Source organism: Cherax quadricarinatus, unplaced genomic scaffold (assembly GCF_038502225.1).
Source record: "Cherax quadricarinatus isolate ZL_2023a unplaced genomic scaffold, ASM3850222v1 Contig992, whole genome shotgun sequence".
Taxonomy (NCBI): Eukaryota; Metazoa; Arthropoda; class Malacostraca; order Decapoda; family Parastacidae; genus Cherax; species Cherax quadricarinatus.
Genome location: NW_027196018.1, coordinates 30,189 through 53,498, shown reverse-complemented (window position 1 = coordinate 53,498; position 23,310 = coordinate 30,189). Strand labels below are relative to the sequence as shown.

At 47.9% G+C, this 23,310-nt stretch overlaps 1 long non-coding RNA gene across 1 annotated transcript; it reads right to left on the bottom strand.

Annotated features, from left to right (window-relative positions):
- Positions 1-16,470: 16,470 nt before the first annotated feature.
- Positions 16,471-22,093, bottom strand: LOC138851559 (uncharacterized). The gene is made up of 2 exons (XR_011391276.1): positions 21,874-22,093; positions 16,471-19,677 (listed from the first exon to the last, which is right to left on the bottom strand). It is a non-coding gene; the product is annotated as an uncharacterized lncRNA (long non-coding RNA).
- Between the last annotated feature and the right edge of the window lie 1,217 nt (positions 22,094-23,310).

The window sequence follows — 23,310 nt, the reverse complement described above, 5'->3', positions numbered from 1 at the left end:
GGTGGAAGGTGCACTACAGGTGATGGTGGAAGGTGCACTACAGGTGATGGTGGAAGGTGCACCATAGGTGATGGTGGAAGGTGCACAATCAATAAAGACATAACGTTAACGGAAGTCTATGAAACACAAGTCTCAAGTTCATCTCCGAGCAACAGTATGTTCCCCTCCATTCATCACACCACAACATATTGTACCACAACATTCATATTAAAAAAATATACTAACCTCCATACAACACAACAAAGTGAACTACAACATTCATATTGCACTGTATGCTATAAGCCACACATCACAGTATAATTTCCCACATCATTTATATTGTAATGTATGCCAACAACCACATATATAACATTACATCAAAACATAACGTAATATCAAAGACATTAACAAAAAGACGTTCTGACCAGGCTGCACGAGACACCATTTTCTTTTTTTTTACCCTGAGTTTGAGTTTACGAAATCAATAATTTTTATTTTCCTACCCGACAGTTTTTATTTTGCAAGAGTGGTAGTGACTGTTTTCTCTATCAACACAGAGGAAATGAAACAAATGGAGACATGAAATGCCATGATAAAGATTTGTTTTATTAATTATTCCCAGCTTCTTTTTACCCTACATAAGGCTATTTAGAATTTTCTTTCAGCATTTTTAAAGTGTAACTCGTTACTCTGACTCAGGAAATCGTAATGACACAATTGCAAACAAACCATACCACGTGCGGGGTTAGAACCCACGATCAGAGAGTCTCAAAACTCCAGACCGTCGCGTTAGCCACTGGACTAGCTAGCCACAATAAGATTCATCCAACTAGGTGCCTATGCTAACCTTCCTATGGTGTATGAATGTACCTAGTTGGATGAATCTTGTGGCTAGCTGGTCCAGTGGCTAACGCGACGGTCTGGAGTTTTGAGACTCTCTGACCGCGGGTTCTAACCCCACCCGTGGTATGGTTTGTTCTTAAAATGCATATTAATTTCCTTATTTTGCCTTATTTACTTGTGTTTTATTTTAACTGTTGTGTGAGTCCAGAAATGCGTATGCGAATGGACTCACCCATATGAGGTTGCAGGGATCGAGTCTCAGCTCCTGGACCAGACTCTTCGCTGGTCGTTGCTGTGTTCCCTTTCATGGATTATAATTATAATCATGGGGGAGCGCTAAACCCATAAGATTATGCAGCGTGTGGGGGGTGGAAGGTATTCAGGCTCAATTCAGGGAACCGGAGCACAAATCCAATTCCTTAGATCATGAGCCCGTCACAAGCGTCAAGGAGCCTCCCTTGAGGGGCATGCCTTCAAGAACCTTATCGTATTTCTTCTTAAAGTTATATATGGATCCTGCCTCTACCACTGCATTCACCACATCTTTCAACTTCCTCTCTACTCTAACACTGAAGAAATAATTCCTAACATACCTGTGACTCATTCTGTTTCTCGTCTCTCAAACAATCCGTTCTTGTCAGCTCTATCAATTCCTCTCAATGTTTTGTACGTTGAATTCATAGAACGTAAAGAGTACAACGCATATGTGTGTCCTTGGAATTAGTGTGTATGGAAACTGGAAACTATTGTGTGTATGTGAGTGTCTCTGTGGGAATCTTGTGTGTATGTGAGTGTCTCTGTGGGAATCTTGTGTGTATGTGAGTGTCTCTGTAGGAATCTTGAGTGTATGTGAGTGTCTCTGTGGGAATCTTGTGTGTATGTGAGTGTCTCTGTGGGAATCTTGTGTGTATGTGAGTGTCTCTGTGGGAATCTTGTGTGTATGTGAGTGTCTCTGTGGGAATCTTGAGTGTATGTGAGTGTCACTGTGGGAATCTTGTGTGTATGTGAGTGTCTCTGTGGGAATCTTGTGTGTATGTGAGTGTCTCTGTGGGAATCTTGTGTGTATGTGAGTGTCTCTGTGGGAAACTTGTGTGTATGTGAGTGTCTCTGTGGGAATCTTGTGTGTATGTGAGTGTCTCTGTGGGAATCTTGTGTGTATGTGAGTGTCTCTGCGTGAATCTTGTGTGTGAGTGTCTCTGTGGGAATCTTGTGTGTATGTGAGTGTCTCTGTGGGAATCTTGTGTGTATGTGAGTGTCTCTGTGGGAATTTTGTGTGTATGTGAGTGTCTCTGTGGGAATCTTGTGTGTATGTGAGTGTCTCTGTGGGAATCTTGTGTGTATGTGAGTGTCTCTGTGGGAATCTTGTGTGTATGTGAGTGTATCTGTGGGAATCTTGTGTGTATGTGAGTGTCTCTGTGGGAATCTTGTGTGTATGTGAGTGTCTCTGTGGGAATCTTGTGTGTATGTGAGTGTCTCTGTGGGGATCTTGTGTGTATGTGAGTGTCTCTGTGGGAATCTTGTGTGTATGTGAGTGTCTCTGTGGGAATCTTGTGTGTATGTGAGTGTCTCTGTGGGAATCTTGTGTGTATGTGAGTGTCTCTGTGGGAATCTTGTGTGTATGTGAGTGTCTCTGTGGGAATCTTGTGTGTATGTGAGTGTCTCTGTGGGAATCTGTCATCCACGAAAACTGGAAAAATATTCATCACTTTAGATTTTTTTTTTCATATTCGTATATCAGAGAGGATTGTGTGTGTGTGTGTGTGTGTGTGTGTGTGTGTGTGTACTTGCCTAGTTGTATTCACATAGGGGTCGAGTCATAGCTCTTGGCCCCGCCTCTTCACTGGCCGTTACTGTGTGTGTGTGTGTGTGTATTATTGTTGTTGTATGCATATGTCCGTTTATGTAAATGTGTTTGGAATGTTTTATCAGTTTGTGTGCTGTTCTTTAGTGAATGCGTAGGATGTGCGTGTGCAGATGCATAAATGTGTGTTTAAGTGTGTACACTGAACTCTTGTGGACGTTTGAGAGCCTTGCAAGCACAAATACAAATAAAAAATGCTGATTAATATTCCTTGCAGCTCACATGGGGAAGGAGAGCCCAACACTGGCTGTCGTCTACATACAATACAATGTTCTGAAACATATTCAGATGCTTAATTAAATCAAAATTATTTAGTCACGTAATGTAATAATATTGATCGGAGTCTAAAAAAAATTAATGAATACCCTCGATTCAGTGGGCAAATTGGATTGAAGCACAGTTTAGTTAATTGGCATTGTGTCGAGGCTGTTTAAGTGGATGTAATTATGGGACACAGATTTGTGTGTGTCCTTTCTTGTAATTGCACCCACAAGGGCTGTCTCAGTCAGTGACCAGCTGGACAAAGCAAAGTTTTCGTCCAACAGAACACTCGGGGTGCATAAAGGACCCTAGTGGAAATAAGTCACTCTGACTTTATTGGGTTATCCTAGGTTCTTTACACATATGCTGCTATGTGATAATCTATGTAACTGTATATGTGTATACCTGAATAAACTTACTAAATCCACTGACACACTTGAACTTATGGTGATAAGAATATGGATAAGATATCTAACAAGCTGAGTGTACTTAGAGAAGTGGGGAGGGCAAGATGTTCGCCGGAATAAATACATGGACACATGATCCGTGGGAAAGAGGCGAGACTGATCTCAGGGAAGCGAAGAATGGGAGACATCCGTAGCTCACAAACACTTGATCTTAGGGAAGGGGAGGATACCGGTTGCTGAAGCTGACTTTAGGGCAGTGAGGAAGGGACACTATCTGAGGGGGCACTGATGGACTCCTGGGCGCAGGTACATGGGGAAAGCATAAAAAATGCAGTAAGTGGGCGAGTGTGCCCTAAAGACGAACCACTGGCCTCCACCTGGCAAGGTCTGGTAACTCAGAGATAACTCTGAGGCTGGCGTGGTCCTAAATTATAATAATAATAATAATAATAATAATAATAATAATAATAATAATAATAATAATAATAATAAAAGAAGAATTTAAGGGTCTACTATTACCATTCTATCTTCCCTGACGAAATGGACAGTGTACATATCTGATAACTTGTTCATACTGTACATAAGTACAGTATAGACAACAGCTATTGGAGTCATAGATAAATATAATGTTAAGTGGTATACTACAACACACACACACAAACACACACACACATACACACACACACACACACACACACACACACACACACACACACACACACACACACACACACACACACACACACAAACACACACACACACAAGCACACACACACACACACACACACACACACACACACACACACACACACACACACACACACACACACACACACACACACACACACACACACACACACACACACACACAGATGTGCTATGAATCGACCCCTGCAACCATAATTAGGTGAGTACAAATGATACAAACAGCAATAATAAAAATCTAATAATACTTATGATGAGACTAGTCCTGGGAAACCTGACGTGTTGCCTAGACTCACTCTGGCGGCCCATCATCTAACTGCTCATTTTCATTTCTTAAACCACGGGTGAAGGTGTATGGTGTACCACAGGTGAAGGTGTATGATGTACCCCAGGTGATGGTGTATGGTGTACCCCAGGTGAAGGTGTATGGTGTACCCCAGGTGAAGGTGTGTGGTGCACCCCAGGTGAAGATGTATGGTGTACCCCAGGTGAAGTTGTATGGTGTACCTCTAGTGAAGGTGTATGGTGTACCCCAGGTGAAGGTGTATGGTGTACCCCAGGTGAAGGTGTATGGTTTAACCCAGGTGATGGTGTATGGTGCACCCCAGGTGAAGGTGTACGGTGTACCCCAGGAGAAGGTGTTTGGTGTACCCCAGGTGAAGGTGTATGGTGTACCCCAGGTGATGGTGTATGGTGTACCCCAGGTGAAGGTGTATGGTGTACCCTAGGTGAAGGTGTATGGTGTACCTCTGGTGAAGGTGTATAGTGTACCCCAGGTGAAGGTGTATGGTGTACTCCAGGTGAAGGTGTATGGTGTACCCCAGGTGAAGGTCTAAGGCATACTCCAGGTGAAAGTATATGGTGTGCCCCAGATGAAGGTGAAGGTGTATGGTGTACCCCAGGTGAAGGTGCATGGTGTACCCCAGGTGAAGGTGTATGATGTACCCCAGGTGAAGGAGTATAGTGTACCCCAGGTGAAGGCGTATGGTGTACCCCAGGTGAAGGTGCATGAAGGTGCAAGAGAGAACCCGCAGTAATAGATTTAAATTGGATAAGTTTAGATTTAGAAAGGACATAGGAAAGTATTGGTTTGGAAATAGGGTAGTTGATGAGTGGAACAGTCTACCTAGTTGGGTTATTGAGGCTAGGACTCTGGGTAGTTTCAAATTTAGGCAGGATAAGTAAATGAGTGGGAGGGGTTGGATTTGAGTGGGACTTGCACATCAGAGCTTATTTCTTGGGTAGCATTGAAAATTGTGTTGGTCATATGTTTGTTAGTGGGATGAATTGTAAAGGACCTGCCTAGTATGGGCCAACAGGCCTGCTGCAGTGTTCCTCCTTTCTTATGTTCTTATGTTCTTATGAAGGTGTATGGTGTAACCCAGATGAAGGTGTATGGTGTACCCCAGGTGAAGGTGCATGGTGTACCCCAGGTGAAGGTGTATAGTGAACCCCAGGTGAAGGTGTATGGTGTACTCCAGGTGAAGGTGTATGGTGTACCCCAGGTGAAGGTGTAAGGCATACTCCAGGTGAAAGTGTATGGTGTGCCCCAGATGAAAGTGTATGGTGTACCCCAGTTGAAGGTGTAAGGTGTTCCTCGGGTGAAGGTGTATGGAGTACCCCAGGTGAAGGTGTATGGTATACCCCAGGTGAAGGTGTATGGTGTACCCCAGGTGAAGGTGTATGGTGTACCCCAGGTGAAGGTGTATGGTGTACCCCAGGTGAAGGTGTATGGTGTACTCCAGGTGAAGGTGTATGGTGTACCACAGGTGAAGGTGTATGGTGTAACCCAGGTGAAGGTGTATGGTGTACCCCAGGTGAAGGTGTATGGTGTACCCCAGGTGAAGGTGTATGGTGTACCCCAGGTGAAGGTGTATGGTGTACTCCAGGTGAAGGTGTATGGTGTACCCCAGGTGAAGGTGTAAGGTGTACTCCAGGTGAAGGTGTACGGTGTACCCCAGATGAAGGTGTGTGGTGTACCCCAGGTGAAGGTGTATCGTGTGCCTCGGGTGAAGGTGTATGGTGTACCCCAGGTGAAGGTGTATGGTGTACCCCAGGTGAAGGTGTATGGTGTACCCCAGGTGAAGGTGCATGGTGTACCCCAGGTGAAGGTGTATGGTGTACTCCAGGTGAAGGTGTATGGTGTACCCCAGGTGAAGGTGTGTGGTGTACTCCAGGTGAAGGTGTATGGTGTACCCCAGGTGAAGGTGTATGGTGTACCCCAGGTGAAGGTGTATGGTGTACCCCAGGTGAAGGTGTATGGTGTACCCCAGGTGAAGGTGTATGGTGTACCCCAGGTGAAGGTGTATGGTGTACCCCAGGTGAAGGTGAATGGTGTACCCCAGGTGAAGGTGTATGGTGTACCCCAGGTGAAGGTGTATGGTGTACCCCAGGTGAAGGTGAATGGTGTACCCCAGGTGAAGGTGTATGGTGTACCCCAGGTGAAGGTGTATGGTGTACCCCAGGTGAAGGTGAATGGAGTACCCCAGGTGAAGGTGTATGGTGTACCCCAGGTGAAGGTGTATGGTGTACCCCAGGTGAAGGTGAATGGAGTACCCCAGGTGAAGGTGTATGGTGTACCCCAGGTGAAGGAGAAAGGTGTACCCCAGGTGAAGGAGTAAGGTGTACCCCAGGTGAAGGTGAATGGTGTACCTCAGGTGAAGGTTCACTGGCTAGTGTCACGTAGTATGAATAAAAAAATATTTAGACAAGTCATGATATATAATTTTTTATTCATTTGTAATTAAAGTTCATTGGATAATGTATAATAGTCTTTCAATAGTTGAAGATTCATAGTATAAAATACATTTGATTTAGTTTTTTGCATGTAATTAGAGGGCGGCTTTTCAGAGCCATTTCTTGCATTGTTTATGATGCAGCTTTTAGATGCTGGGAAAAGATTTTGTAATTTCAAGCCGAAGTTTCCCTGGTTACGCCTGGAAAACATTAGAAGGTGTTGCCATAAGACGCCTGCTGTCTTACCTGGGTGTTAGTGGACTGGTGTGGGTCGCATCCTGGGTGTTAGTGGACTGGTGTGGGTCGCATCCTGGGTGTTAGTGGACTGGTGTGGGTCGCATCCTGGGTGTTAGTGGACTGGTGTGGGTCGCATCCTAGGTGTTAGTGGACTGGTGTGGGTCGCATCCTGGGTGTTAGTGGACTGGTGTGGGTCGCATCCTGGGTGTTAGTGGACTGGTGTGGGTCGCATCCTGGGTGTTAGTGGACTGGTGTGGGTCGCATCCTGGGTGTTAGTGGACTGGTGTGGGGTCGCATCCTGGGTGTTAGTGGACTGGTGTGGGTCGCATCCTGGGTGTTAGTGGACTGGTGTGGGTCGCATCCTGGGTGTTAGTGGACTGGTGTGGGTCGCATCCTGGGTGTTAGTGGACTGGTGTGGGTCGCATCCTGGGTGTTAGTGGGCTGGTGTGGGTCGCATCCTGGGAGTTAGTGGACTGGTGTGGGTCGCATCCTGGGTGTTAGTGGACTGGTGTGGGTCGCATCCTGGGTGTTAGTGGACTGGTGTGGGTCGCATCCTGGGTGTTAGTGGACTGGTGTGGGTCGCATCATGGGTGTTAGTGGACTGGTGTGGGTCGCATCCTGGGTGTTAGTGGACTGGTGTGGGTCGCATCCTGGGTGTTAGTGGACTGGTGTGGGTCGCATCCTGGGTGTTAGTGGACTGGTGTGGGTCGCATCCTGGGTGTTAGTGGACTGGTGTGGGTCGCATCCTGGGTGTTAGTGGACTGGTGTGGGTCGCATCCTGGGTGTTAGTGGACTGGTGTGGGTCGCATCCTGGGTGTTAGTGGACTGGTGTGGGTCGCATACTGGGTGTTAGTGGACTGGTGTGGGTCGCATCCTGGGTGTTAGTGGACTGGTGTGGGTCGCATCCTGGGTGTTAGTGGACTGGTGTGGGTCGCATCCTGGGTGTTAGTGGACTGGTGTGGGTCGCATCCTGGGTGTTAGTGGACTGGTGTGGGTCGCATCCTGGGTGTTAGTGGACTGGTGTGGGTCGCATCCTGGGTGTTAGTGGACTGGTGTGGGTCGCATCCTGGGTGTTAGTGGACTGGTGTGGGTCGCATCCTGGGTGTTAGTGGACTGGTGTGGGTCGCATCCTGGGTGTTAGTGGACTGGTGTGGGTCGCATCCTGGGTGTTAGTGGACTGGTGTGGGTCGCATCCTGGGTGTTAGTGGACTGGTGTGGGTCGCATCCTGGGTGTTAGTGGACTGGTGTGGGTCGCATCCTAGGTGTTAGTGGACTGGTGTGGGTCGCATCCTGGGTGTTAGTGGACTGGTGTGGGTCGCATCCTAGGTGTTAGTGGACTGGTGTGGGTCGCATCCTGGGTGTTAGTGGACTGGTGTGGGTCGCATCCTGGGTGTTAGTGGACTGGTGTGGGTCGCATCCTGGGTGTTAGTGGACTGGTGTGGGTCGCATCCTGGGTGTTAGTGGACTGGTGTGGGTCGCATCCTGGGTGTTAGTGGACTGGTGTGGGTCGCATCCTGGGTGTTAGTGGACTGGTGTGGGTCGCATCCTGGGTGTTAGTGGACTGGTGTGGGTCGCATCCTGGGTGTTAGTGGACTGGTGTGGGTCGCATCCTGGGTGTTAGTGGACTGGTGTGGGTCGCATCCTAGGTGTTAGTGGACTGGTGTGGGTCGCATCCTGGGTGTTAGTGGACTGGTGTGGGTCGCATCCTAGGTGTTAGTGGACTGGTGTGGGTCGCATCCTGGGTGTTAGTGGACTGGTGTGGGTCGCATCCTGGGTGTTAGTGGACTGGTGTGGGTCGCATCCTAGGTGTTAGTGGACTGGTGTGGGTCGCATCCTGGGTGTTAGTGGACTGGTGTGGGTCGCATCCTGGGTGTTAGTGGACTGGTGTGGGTCGCATCCTGGGTGTTAGTGGACTGGTGTGGGTCGCATCCTGGGTGTTAGTGGACTGGTGTGGGTCGCATCCTGGGTGTTAGTGGACTGGTGTGGGTCGCATCCTGGGTGTTAGTGGACTGGTGTGGGTCGCATCCTGGGTGTTAGTGGACTGGTGTGGGTCGCATCCTGGGTGCTAGTGGACTGGTGTGGGTCGCATCCTGGGTGTTAGTGGACTGGTGTGGGTCGCATCCTGGGTGTTAGTGGAATGGTGTGGGTCGCATCCTGGGTGTTAGTGGACTGGTGTGGGTCGCATCCTGGGTGTTAGTGGACTGGTGTGGGTCGCATCCTGGGTGTTAGTGGACTGGTGTGGGTCGCATCCTGGGTGTTAGTGGACTGGTGTGGGTCGCATCCTGGGTGTTAGTGGACTGGTGTGGGTCGCATCCTGGGTGTTAGTGGACTGGTGTGGGTCGCATCCTGGGTGTTAGTGGACTGGTGTGGGTCGCATCCTGGGTGTTAGTGGACTGGTGTGGGTCGCATCCTGGGTGTTAGTGGACTGGTGTGGGTCGCATCCTGGGTGTTAGTGGACTGGTGTGGGTCGCATCCTGGGTGTTAGTGGACTGGTGTGGGTCGCATCCTGGGTGTTAGTGGACTGGTGTGGGTCGCATCCTGGGTGTTAGTGGACTGGTGTGGGTCGCATCCTGGGTGTTAGTGGACTGGTGTGGGTCACATCCTGGGTGTTAGTGGACTGGTGTGGGTCGCATCCTGGGTGTTAGTGGACTGGTGTGGGTCGCATCCTGGGTGTTAGTGGACTGGTGTGGGTCGCATCCTGGGTGTTAGTGGACTGGTGTGGGTCGCATCCTGGGTGTTAGTGGACTGGTGTGGGTCGCATCCTGGGTGTTAGTTGACTGGTGTGGGTCGCATCCTGGGTGTTAGTGGACTGGTGTGGGTCGCATCCTGGGTGTTAGTGGACTGGTGTGGGTCGCATCCTGGGTGTTAGTGGACTGGTGTGGGTCGCATCCTGGGTGTTAGTGGACTGGTGTGGGTCGCATCCTGGGTGTTAGTGGACTGGTGTGGGTCGCATCCTGGGTGTTAGTGGACTGGTGTGGGTCGCATCCTGGGTGTTAGTGGACTGGTGTGGGTCGCATCCTGGGTGTTAGTGGACTGGTGTGGGTCGCATCCTGGGTGTTAGTGGACTGGTGTGGGTCGCATCCTGGGTGTTAGTGGACTGGTGTGGGTCGCATCCTAGGTGTTAGTGGACTGGTGTGGGTCGCATCCTGGGTGTTAGTGGACTGGTGTGGGTCGCATCCTGGGTGTTAGTGGACTGGTGTGGGTCGCATCCTGGGTGTTAGTGGACTGGTGTGGGTCGCATCCTGGGTGTTAGTGGACTGGTGTGGGTCGCATCCTGGGTGTTAGTGGACTGGTGTGGGTCGCATCCTGAGACAAAACTGACCTAATTTGCTCGAAATGTTGTGCCTAACAAGCAGTTTTCTATATAGTAGTATGTCTTTGATGTCAGTTATGTTCTGTATATCTTGTACATGTACTTGTGGAAATAAAGAGTTTATTATTAATCTCCCACAACCCCATCAGAGCCTCGGTCACCTTCACATCCTTCCCGGGGCCTCGGTCACCTTCACATCCTTCCCGGGGCCTCGGTCACCTTCACATCCTTCCCGGGGCCTCGGTCACCTACACATCCTTCCCGGGGCCTCGGTCTCCTACACATCCTTCCCGTGGCCTCGGTCTCCTTCACATCCTTCCCGGGGCCTCGGTCTCCTACACATCCTTCCCGGGGCCTCGGTCTCCTACACATCCTTCCCGGGGCCTCGGTCTCCTACACATCCTTCCCGGGGCCTCGGTCTCCTACACATCCTTCCCGGGGCCTCGGTCTCCTTCACATCCTTCCCGGGGCCTCGGTCTCCTACACATCCTTCCCCTCGGGGGGCCTCGGTCACCTTCACATCCTTCCCGGGGCCTCGGTCACCTACACATCCTTCCCGGGGCCTCGGTCTCCTACACATCCTTCCCGGGGCCTCGGTCACCTACACATCCTTCCCGGGGCCTCGGTCACCTTCACATCCTTCCCGGGGCCTCGGTCACCTTCACATCCTTCCCGGGGCCTCGGTCACCTACACATCCTTCCCGGGGCCTCGGTCTCCTTCACATCCTTCCCGGGGCCTCGGTCACCTTCACATCCTTCCCGGGGCCTCGGTCTCCTACACATCCTTCCCGGGGCCTCGGTCTCCTACACATCCTTCCCGGGGCCTCGGTCACCTTCACATCCTTCCCGGGGCCTCGGTCACCTACACATCCTTCCCGGGGCCTCGGTCACCTTCACATCCTTCCCGGGGCCTCGGTCACCTTCACATCCTTCCCGGGGCCTCGGTCACCTTCACATCCTTCCCGGGGCCTCGGTCACCTACACATCCTTCCCGGGGCCTCGGTCACCTTCACATCCTTCCCGGGGCCTCGGTCACCTTCACATCCTTCCCGGGGCCTCGGTCTCCTACACATCCTTCCCGGGGCCTCGGTCTCCTTCACATCCTTCCCGGGGCCTCGGTCTCCTACACATCCTTCCCGGGGCCTCGGTCTCCTACACATCCTTCCCGGGGCCTCGGTCTCCTTCACATCCTTCCCGGGGCCTCGGTCACCTACACATCCTTCCCGGGGCCTCGGTCACCTTCACATCCTTCCCGGGGCCTCGGTCACCTACACATCCTTCCCGGGGCCTCGGTCACCTTCACATCCTTCCCGGGGCCTCGATCTCCTTCACATCCTTCCCGGGGCCTCGGTCACCTACACATCCTTCCCGGGGCCTCGGTCACCTACACATCCTTCCCGGGGCCTCGGTCACCTACACATCCTTCCCGGGGCCTCGGTCTCCTACACATCCTTCCCGGGGCCTCGATCTCCTTCACATCCTTCCCGGGGCCTCGGTCACCTACACATCCTTCCCGGGGCCTCGGTCACCTACACATCCTTCCCGGGGCCTCGGTCTCCTACACATCCTTCCCGGGGCCTAGATCTCCTTCACATCCTTCCCGAGGCCTCGTTCACCTACACATCCTTCCCGGGGCCTCGGTCACCTACACATCCTTCCCGGGGCCTCGGTCTCCTACACATCCTTCCCGGGGCCTCGATCTCCTTCACATCCTTCCCGGGGCCTCGGTCACCTACACATCCTTCCCGGGGCCTCGGTCTCCTACACATCCTTCCCGGGGCCTCGATCTCCTACACATCCTTCCCGGGGCCTCGGTCTCCTACACATCCTTCCCGGGGCCTCGGTCTCCTACACATCCTTCCCGGGGCCTCGGTCACCTACACATCCTTCCCGGGGCCTCGGTCTCCTACACATCCTTCCCGGGGCCTCGGTCTCCTTCACATCCTTCCCGGGGCCTCGGTCTCCTACACATCCTTCCCGGGGCCTCGGTCTCCTACACATCCTTCCCGGGGCCTCGGTCTCCTACACATCCTTCCCGGGGCCTCGGTCACCTTCACATCCTTCCCGGGGCCTCGGTCTCCTACACATCCTTCCCGGGGCCTCGGTCTCCTACACATCCTTCTCGGGGCCTCGGTCTCCTTCACATCCTTCCCGGGGCCTCGGTCTCCTTCACATCCTTCCCGGGGCCTCGGTCTCCTACACATCCTTCCCGGGGCCTCGGTCTCCTACACATCCTTCCCGGGGCCTCGGTCTCCTTCACATCCTTCCCGGGGCCTCGGTCTCCTACACATCCTTCCCGGGGCCTCGGTCACCTTCACATCCTTCCCGGGGCCTCGGTCACCTTCACATCCTTCCCGGGGCCTCGGTCACCTACACATCCTTCCCGGGGCCTCGGTCTCCTACACATCCTTCCCGGGGCCTCGGTCTCCTACACATCCTTCCCGGGGCCTCGGTCTCCTACACATCCTTCCCGGGGCCTCGGTCTCCTACACATCCTTCCCGGGGCCTCGGTCTCCTACACATCCTTCCCGGGGCCTCGGTCTCCTACACATCCTTCCCGGGGCCTCGGTCTCCTACACATCCTTCCCGGGGCCTCGGTCTCCTACACATCCTTCCCGGGGCCTCGGTCACCTACACATCCTTCCCGGGGCCTCCCGGGGCCTCGATCTCCTACACATCCTTCCCGGGGCCTCGGTCACCTACACATCCTTCCCGGGGCCTCGGTCACCTACACATCCTTCCCGGGGCCTCGGTCACCTTCACATCCTTCCCGGGGCCTCGGTCACCTACACATCCTTCCCGGGGCCTCGGTCACCTACACATCCTTCCCGGGGCCTCGGTCACCTACACATCCTTCCCGGGGCCTCGGTCACCTACACATCCTTCCCGGGGCCTCGGTCACCTACACATCCTTCCCGGGGCCTCGGTCACCTACACATCCTTCCCGGGGCCTCGGTCACCTACACATCCTTCCCGGGGCCTCGGTCACCTACACATCCTTCCCGGGGCCTCGGTCACCTACACATCCTTCCCGGGGCCTCGGTCTCCTACACATCCTTCCCGGGGCCTCGATCACCTTCACATCCTTCCCGGGGCCTCGGTCACCTACACATCCTTCCCGGGGCCTCGGTCACCTACACATCCTTCCCGGGGCCTCGGTCACCTACACATCCTTCCCGGGGCCTCGGTCTCCTACACATCCTTCCCGGGGCCTCGGTCACCTTCACATCCTTCCCGGGGCCTCGGTCACCTACACATCCTTCCCGGGGCCTCGGTCACCTACACATCCTTCCCGGGGCCTCGGTCTCCTACACATCCTTCCCGGGGCCTCGGTCTCCTACACATCCTTCCCGGGGCCTCGGTCACCTACACATCCTTCCCGGGGCCTCGGTCACCTACACATCCTTCCCGGGGCCTCGGGGGCCTCACCGGTCACCTACACATCCTTCCCGGGGCCTCGGTCACCTACACATCCTTCCCGGGGCCTCGGTCACCTACATATCCTTCCCGGGGCCTCGGTCACCTACACATCCTTCCCGGGGCCTCGGTCACCTACACATCCTTCCCAGGGCCTCGGTCACCTACACATCCTTCCCGTTGCCTCGGTCACCTACACTTCCTTCCCGGGGCATCGGTCACCTACACATCCTTCCAGGGGCCTCGGTCACCTTCACATCCTTCCCGGGGACTCGGTCACCTACACATCCTTCCCGGGGCCTCGGTCACCTACACATCCTTCCCGGGGCCTCGGTCACCTACACATCCTTCCCAGGGCCTCGGTCACCTACACATCCTTCCCGGGGCCTCGGTCACCTACACATCCTTCCCGGGGCCTCGGTCACCTACACATCCTTCCCGGGGCCTCGGTCACCTACACATCCTTCCCGGGGCCTCGGTCACCTACACATCCTTCCCGGGGCCTCGGTCACCTACACATCCTTCCCGGGGCCTCGGTCACCTACACATCCTTCCCGGGGCCTCGGTCACCTACACATCCTTCACGGGGCCTCGGTCACCTACACATCCTTCCCGGGGCCTCGGTCACCTACACATCCTTCCCGGGGCCTCGGTCACCTACACATCCTTCCCGGGGCCTCGGTCACCTACACATCCTTCCCGGGGCCTCGGTCACCTACACATCCTTCCCGGGGCCTCGGTCACCTACACATCCTTCCCGGGGCCTCGGTCACCTACACATCCTTCCCGGGGCCTCGGTCACCTACACATCCTTCCCGGGGCCTCGGTCACCTACACATCCTTCCCGGGGCCTCGGTCACCTACACATCCTTCCCGGGGCCTCGGTCACCTACACATCCTTCCCGGGGCCTCGGTCACCTACACATCCTTCCCGGGGCCTCGGTCACCTACACATCCTTCCCGGGGCCTCGGTCACCTACACATCCTTCCCGGGGCCTCGGTCACCTACACATCCTTCCCGGGGCCTCGGTCACCTACACATCCTTCCCGGGGCCTCGGTCACCTACACATCCTTCCCGGGGCCTCGGTCACCTACACATCCTTCCCGGGGCCTCGGTCACCTACACATCCTTCCCGGGGCCTCGGTCACCTACACATCCTTCCCGGGGCCTCGGTCACCTACACATCCTTCCCGGGGCCTCGGTCACCTACACATCCTTCCCGGGGCCTCGGTCACCTACACATCCTTCCCGGGGCCTCGGTCACCTACACATCCTTCCCGGGGCCTCGGTCACCTACACATCCTTCCCGGGGCCTCGGTCACCTACACATCCTTCCCGGGGCCTCGGTCACCTACACATCCTTCCCGGGGCCTCGGTCACCTACACATCCTTCCCGGGGCCTCGGTCACCTACACACCCTTGCAGGGCCCTCGGTCATCTACACACCCTTCCCAGGGCCTCGGTCACCTACACACCCTTACCAGGGCCTCAGTTACCTACACACCCTTCCCGGGGCCTCGGTCACCCACACCCTTCCCGGGGCCTCGGTCTCCTACATACCCTTCCCGGGGCGTCGGTCACCTACACACCCTTCGGAGGGCCTCGGTCACCTACACACTCTTCCCGGGGCCTCGGTCACCTACGCACCCTTCCCGGGGACTAGGTCACCTACACACCCTTAACAGGGCCTAGGTTACCTACACACCCTTCCCGGGGCCTCAGTCACCTTCACACCCTTCCGGGGCCTCGGAAGGTTGTGTAATGTGACTGTAATGAGTAAAGCTTAGGTTTACTCATATAAACACTTAAACCTTTACATGCTTTCACATCTCTTTCATTATATTTTCAACACTTGCCACATTCCTCTCCTGTCCAACCTTATCAAATGTCTTTTCTAATTCTATACGTGCAGCTCCCTTATTTACTTACATAATTTAAACAACTCCTATTTTGAAATTAAAACTCTTCACGATGTTTCGGTTTGTTCCAAACCATTATCAAGTATAGATATTTATTTAGAGCACGGCGTCAAGTCGTTTAAAATTTTGGCTTAAATATACGAGTTATTTCCAGTATTGCAAGTGTTTCTTTTAGTAAAGAGTCACAAAACCGTAATAACACGATTGCCATCAAACCAAAGAACAGGTGGGATTTGAACCCATGGCGGGTAAGTGCTCAAATTCCAGGCCAGTAAGCCAGTGGCTTTATTATAAACACTTGATCCAAACATCCCTTTGTAAATCTGGACAAATCTTAGTTAATCGTACTTTGTTTCTAAAATCTTTCAACCACAAGTCTCCTCTAAAAATTGTCTGGTATGCCAGATTTATTCTTCTATTGCTTTTATTCCTTGTTGCCGTTTACGCTCGAACTGGTAAATGGAATGCCTTTCCTTTAAGACTTTTATTTTTTTTGTCTAAAATGAAAATAACAAACTTTCATTACACCATTATAAGGATAAAAAGTATTTCAGAGGGGATGGGGTGTTGAAACCTGTGAACACCAAACACAGCATCTCCTCAAAGAGGGACTTGACTTCTCAAGTGGGTCCTAAGACAGTCCACTGCTGGACTGTGTCTGTATAATAACATGCGTTTGTCTCTCCTGGTTTACTTTAAATTTTCATTGCTAATAATTAAATGCATTAGAAATTTATTCTCCTCACTGCACTGACGTGGAGGAGGCTGGGGATACCTTTTTCAGATCCAGCAGTAATCAAGATGCATCTGAGTAGTAGGTGTTGTGGTTATAAATTTTTATTATTTTGTGAAGTAATAAACCTGTACGTGTCATTCAGCTAATGGAGTGGTGGAAGCTCGATCCTTCGGACGGTAAACGCAAGAAAGATTGATATTCTCTGGTTTACACATACACAAAACCATGTTCTTAAACTTTACTTTCCATAGGAAAGCTCTGAGGAAACTTGAGAATAAAGTACGTAATCTAAAGATGAAAATAAACAGCTGCTGATCGACGCCACAGACTGATAGATGGAGACATGTGGTAGTAGTGATTTATTTATAAAAAATAGGAAATTATCTCCTGACGCAGGTATTGGTGTCAGGTGATTCAGTGGTAAATCACAGGCTGGCGTAACGGAGATAAGTTTTTCACCACATATACATTATGCCATCACTACACGTTCTGGAAAATATTCTACCATAATGCTGACATCAAAATTGTGATTAATACTAAATCATGTCTAATATAAGGCGTCGTGTTTCTGACAAAATAGGTCAGTAATGGACTCAGTAGCTGGGCAGATAATACCAAAACCATAAAGTCTACAGGTATCAGTGAGGGGTTTCAGATGTTAGCATATGAAAGGAGAATATATCTTATCTATGTTAATATGTGTGGAGAAAAACCAGCCACTTTAGTGAAAGATTAAAGGAAGATTAAAAACAAAATTTACATCAGAATAAAACATTACAGTATTAAATAAACTTCCAACAAGATTACTGGAGGGGGAAAAAGACCTACCAAATATTATACCTCTACTGAGCAAACATATTACGGGGAAGTGGAAAAACCACAGTTGAGAAGGAAAATAATTTCAGGGGAAACAAACATGTTTGCAGTGTCAAGTTTAATGTGTATCGACCACACGAAGGGTATTGCGGCCGCAATCCAGTTATACATTAACTTGAAAGGTATTTTACAATGTAATGTCGTAAATGTTTAGTGCCTTTTTACAAGAGTAATATATGCCTCTTAGTGCACACTGCATGTCTTCCCGAAGTAAACAAATCAGGGATCGTAGCTTGAAAAGCAATGGTACTTTTGCCTGATAAACAAATCAAATGCACAATAAATCTCTGAAATCTGTCTGAAAGTCAACAAAATATAATTAATACTAAATAATGCTAAATGAATATAGATTTATCTAAGATATCCTTTGTAAAATTATGATAAGTTAAATTATGTTTATTATAGCGAGGATTGATGAGATGTCATGCAGTCTGCATGGAAAGTGTCCTGGGTGTCAACGTCCCCGCAGCCCCGTCCATGACCAGGCCTCGCTGACAGTTTGTTTTGGTCCAATAAATGGACAAAAGCAGAGCTTTAACTCTTTTGAAGAGGAAACTTTATGATTTCCAGACATTCCGTGAACAGCAAGGTTGTGGCACTTGCGTGTGGCTGTGTCCTGCTTGCACCAACACTTGCTTCATTATACCAGCCACAAGGAGACCTGGTCTAGCCCCTGGCAGCAGGGAACAATAACCACCTAACCAACAACAGCTATAAAAGAGATGCAATTTTTTCCCCTAAGGTATACAAAATAATTTAAATTTTAGATTCATAGACAGTGTTAGACGAGTTGTTCAAAAATACATAATACTTGCAGTGGTGTATGTATAATACATATTAAATGGTAGGTAATGTACGCATGTATAATACATATTAACTGGTAGGTGATGTACATATGTATAATACTTATTAACTAGTAGGAAAATTGATATAAATAAGAGATCATTTTAACAAAAAAATGTCGAATTTAATATAGCTTTCAAACTTTTGTGGAATGATTGAGTTCTACGCTTGATTGACTCTTCAAATGTTCACGTGATACGAACTGTGTATTCACATAATAGATACAAATAAGTTTATCCAAGCTCACACAAGTTTATTTTAAGCTTAGGGGAAATTACGTGTCCAATAATGATTAAGCATGTAAAAACATCAGTTTACATGAATCAATTCAGTCTTAATACACAGATTACTTTAGTCTGGTCGAGTGGGATTAAAGGCTTAACGCATATTAATATACGAGCACAAATATACACACAACATCCACAAAAAGGCTTGAATATGGAGAAAGCAAATTAATTATATTTATATTTGATAGTTTTTCATAAAATACTTACAGTATACATATTACTACATCAATGTAATTTTCAGTGATAACATTTAAGGATAAAGTAACCTATGTTTGGTTTCAAGACGAAGTACGAAAGCAATCAGACATGTCAGTTGTATATATGATTTCAAGAAAATACAAGATGCATCATCTGTCGCTATGAGGACAAGAGATATTTCCCGTTTCTGATAACTTTAGTTTACAAACTTTGAGAGTTTTAGCTCGATACCCAAGAAAGACCTTAAAAGTTGTGTATAAATCCACTAAACAGACCGAGGAATTGTACTTTAACCAGCTCAATAGGCCCAGGAGCTCGAACATAACCCAATCATACATTGGTACAGTTTGATATTCGCACATGGACTTGTAAACATAAAGAAGAAAAAGGCCCAATACCTTGACTGGAACAATACTCAAATAACCTTCACAAATAACTATTTGTACTTCTCCATGGTACAGGTTGAACTGAAACTTCGTCACAACTTCTCTTTCCTGTGTACAGGTTATTTGTGTACATGTAAAGATATCTTCCGACGGCTCTGAATCTAACTTAACTTCATCAAGAAGGTGTTGAGTTACATCTTAACACAGAATGTTGAGTTACATCTTAACACAGGGTGTTGAGTTACATCTTAACACAGGGTGTTGAGTTACATCTTAACACAGGGTGTTGAGTTACATCTTAACAAGGGTGTTGAACTGCATCTTAATAGAGGGTGTTAAGTTGTAATTCTATATTTCCTTGAGAAGCCCAGCAGCTAAAATTCAACCCTGTCTAACACTGTTTAATATTTGAAATCGGAAGACATTCGGAATATATCTTAATGTTTCACAAAAATTATCTCATTTACACTCTTGAGGCCTAAACGATGCAACACAACCCTCTTTAACACTTCTAAAAGTTTAGATCAATCGGCCAAGAGATCGCAAAGACATATTTGAAGAGGCTTATGACGCTGGAGAGCAAACTTCTCAGATGATGCCAATGACATCAGGAGAGGGACCTGGAGCAGGAGCTCAACGCCTTCAAAAACCCCAGCAGCCGGAGCTCAATCCTGCCATACACAATTTAAATTTGAGTTAAGCTGGAATATTCATTATGAAGAAACTTAAAATTTATTTCACAGAATACACAATCAACACAAAAAGCACATGCAACTCAGCCACATTTTTTCTAGTAAATATTTTTTGAAACATCCGGAATATGCTGATGTTTTACTCTTATTCCTCTGAAGATGTGTAAGTACACGAAAGCTCTCAGGTTTTATTTCCTCTTTCCACTGTGGTATTTTTATTCATATTTGCAGTCACACATTTTATTGTGATTTCATCCTTATATATACAAAAATAGCTGACCACATACCGATTTAAAGCGCCAAGTAGTGCACCTCTGGGGGAATATAGCGATAAACATCTCTCAGGGGAGTGTTAGTGTAACCACCTTGAAGTGCAAACTAAGAAAAAGAACTTGACTCACGAAATCGCAATGACACGATTGCAAACAAATCATACCACAGGCGGGATAGAACCCGCGATCAGAGAGTCTCAAAACTCCAGACCGTCTGGAGTTTTGAGACTCTCTGATCGCCGGTTCTATTCCCGCCAGTGGTATGGTTTGTTAAGGAAAAGAAGAATTAGACACATGTGAAGCATCTGGGAATCTTTACTTGTAGACTTTTCTACATCCAGTGCTTTTATCAGTACATCACATGGGCATAATCTGAAAACTGGAAATATATACAGAAGACAGAGGAAAGCGAGGTAATCAGTCCCTCAGCCTAGGAGCAGGTGATTAGCACCGTAGTCTATGAAATTGTCGGCTTTGTATACCACTGATATTCACACTAAGAGGCTGACCTTTACGAAGTTCTGGACTTTTTTTTTTCATTCTTCCATACGATGTTTTAGAAAGTCTCGGCTCTAACAAGCGAAAGTTAATGAGCGAAAGTTTGAATTAACCTTAATTTTCTGTAACTTTTGTACGTATTTAATAAGAAAAATTCTTACCGATGAAGAAAAAAATACGAAAATTTATATTGTAAGGTATGTAAGAGAATATAGATTATATAGCATATGTAAGGATATGCTTTTTGAGGATGTTCTGATTAAATTTTTAACTTTTACATTAGCCGGGTTACGCAAAAGAAGAAACTCATTCACTATCACTCATTCAATAGCCGTTTAATCTGAAGTACTGAAGCATCACAATTTAAATGATCTCACGAACCACACTGCATCTTTTCGAGTGAATACAGTGAGCTTCCATTTTCAGAAGTCTAATTTGGTGTTTCTAAATCCCTTCATAAACGTTGCTTACACTCCACCAGTATATCAGGTCCCCAAAAATCACTTGTGTCCTCTAGCTTGTCCTCCCACTTTTCTAGATTTATTTTATTTTTCCTTATGCATTAAAGTAACATGGTTTTTAATTCACATTGTATTATCAATAAGCCTAATATTGCCGAACATATCTTATTTCATCTGAATTTTCTTTTATCAGACCAGCTGTCTCCCACCAAGAAAGGACGACCCCTCCCCCCCTACCTAAAAAAAATCATTCAGTGACTTTAGTAAGTAATATTCACCGTAAAGAAAATATAGTAACTAGCGAGGTATTCACACTGAGTCGCACTAAGTTACAACAATGTATTTACTCTCTGGCAAAACCAGCGTTGCTTGTTTCTTGTTCCTTGCTTCTTCCTGAAGGTTATTTTCCTCTTCCTTGTTCTGAAAATGAATCTATAACCTCTTAGGTGGTGCACTTCCTTCCTGTCACCTAAAGGACAGGGGCTAGCGAAATCATTTTTTATTTTTCGTCCAATTTCAATGAAATTTTTTTAGTGATTTAATCAGCATTTGAAGCCTACACACTCTGTTTGTAGTGACTTTTTGCCTTAAAAGATAGAAAGAAAAAAATAGTTTTATGCCTTGTTCTACAGGGCATAAAACTCTCTCTTATCTACAAAATTGGTAAGATGTACAATACTCTTGTTGATATCAGGTGAAAGATAAGGTCTAGGTAATCTTAGTACAAACGCATAATAAAAATGCTGAAGTTTATTCATTTTTTAACGATTTTTTTATTTTTTGGGAAGAAAAAATCAATAAAAACAAAGCAGTAAAAAATATCGCAAATCCCCTTTACATGCTAGTAGAACCATCATTACTCAATAACATGTGCAAAAATCATGACACTCCTGTAAATACTTTTCGCCAACAATAAAAATGTTAATAACTTAATTCTGACTTACACATATAATTTGCTTCCTGTAAAAGTCTACGGTCATCGCGCGCCACATTTCACTGTGTAGCGAACCTCCAACACATGTTGACAGCCCACACGTGACTTAGCTTTTATCACTCTCTGAATTTGAATGGAGTCCTCAGAAAAGTTGCACTGCAGTGTATTTAGAATGAAACAATCATAAAAATCGTAATATTTGGAGAAAAAAAAACACATGAATTGTCATCATGTCTGTTTGATGATAGCAAGAACAAAAAAATTGCATTTTTGGGAAAACATACTTAGAAATATGATAGAAATAAGCTAATTACATCCGCTTGTTGCCAAAATTATTCACTATTTTTCGATAAGTAAACATTTTTTTTCCATAATTTTTCAATTTTTCTTTTATCACTCAAAAACCATTTGCCACTCGTCCTTCACTTGCAGAACTGCTGCTCAAATTTCAGAGAATCCATCATTAATCCATCAGGTGTTGCAGTGAATTTATTCATCAAAATGATTTGTGTAATATTTTAGTCTGTAAGTAATGGAACTCAGAAAGGTGTTGAATTCTCCATGTTACTCCCTTTAGGAAAATAAAGGAATAAAAAAAATAATATAACTAATTAATATTCAAAAAAGTATTTAAAAATTTAGAAAAAAATATACAAGTTTATTTTAATAAATAGAAAAATACGAAGTCTAGTTATCATAACTGAAACAAAATTGAAAAAGAATAAATGTTAATGACCAAATCTAACAAAGGATAAATTGATGACATTTTGAAAGCTCCGTCTTTAATATGTGGAATACCGATGAAGTCAAAGAGTTTTCAGACAATTTTCTTTTTACATCGATGTGATGTTGACGCTAGTAAACTCGACTAAGCCAGCCGTATTAGGTTAGGTATGATTCGTCAGGAAACACTTGTCGTGTTTCCTGACGTGGGTCTTAGTACCCTTGATATTAGCCTATGATCGTAATGGAACCAAGGCCAAGAGGTGTTCAGATGTTCAGACTATCTTGCTAGTACTCCAGGTGTTCAGACTATCTTCCTAGTACTCCAGGTGTTCAGACTATCTTGCTAGTACTCCAGGAAGGTAAAGCTGCGTTTACTCCAACAATCTTTATAAAAGTGCAGCACGTACTGCAAACACATGAAGTGAAGGCGCAGACAACAGTGGAAAAACCCACTAGTGGAAGTAGGTCGTGCTTAACCTAACCTATAGGCACAACCTACTTCCATTAGACGGGTTTTTCACTGTTGTCTCCGCCTAATACTTGTTCCACCTCATCTGTCTGCAGTTTATAAGCTTCGATTCCGCGAATATGTTGTACTTTTAACAAGACTGGTGGACTGAACGCACGGACTCCAGGTTGAGAGACTGATTACATCAAACTTCACATCTTCAGCTGTTGTCTGTATTGCACTGAAGAAGCCATTGGCTTGAGAAAAGTTTCC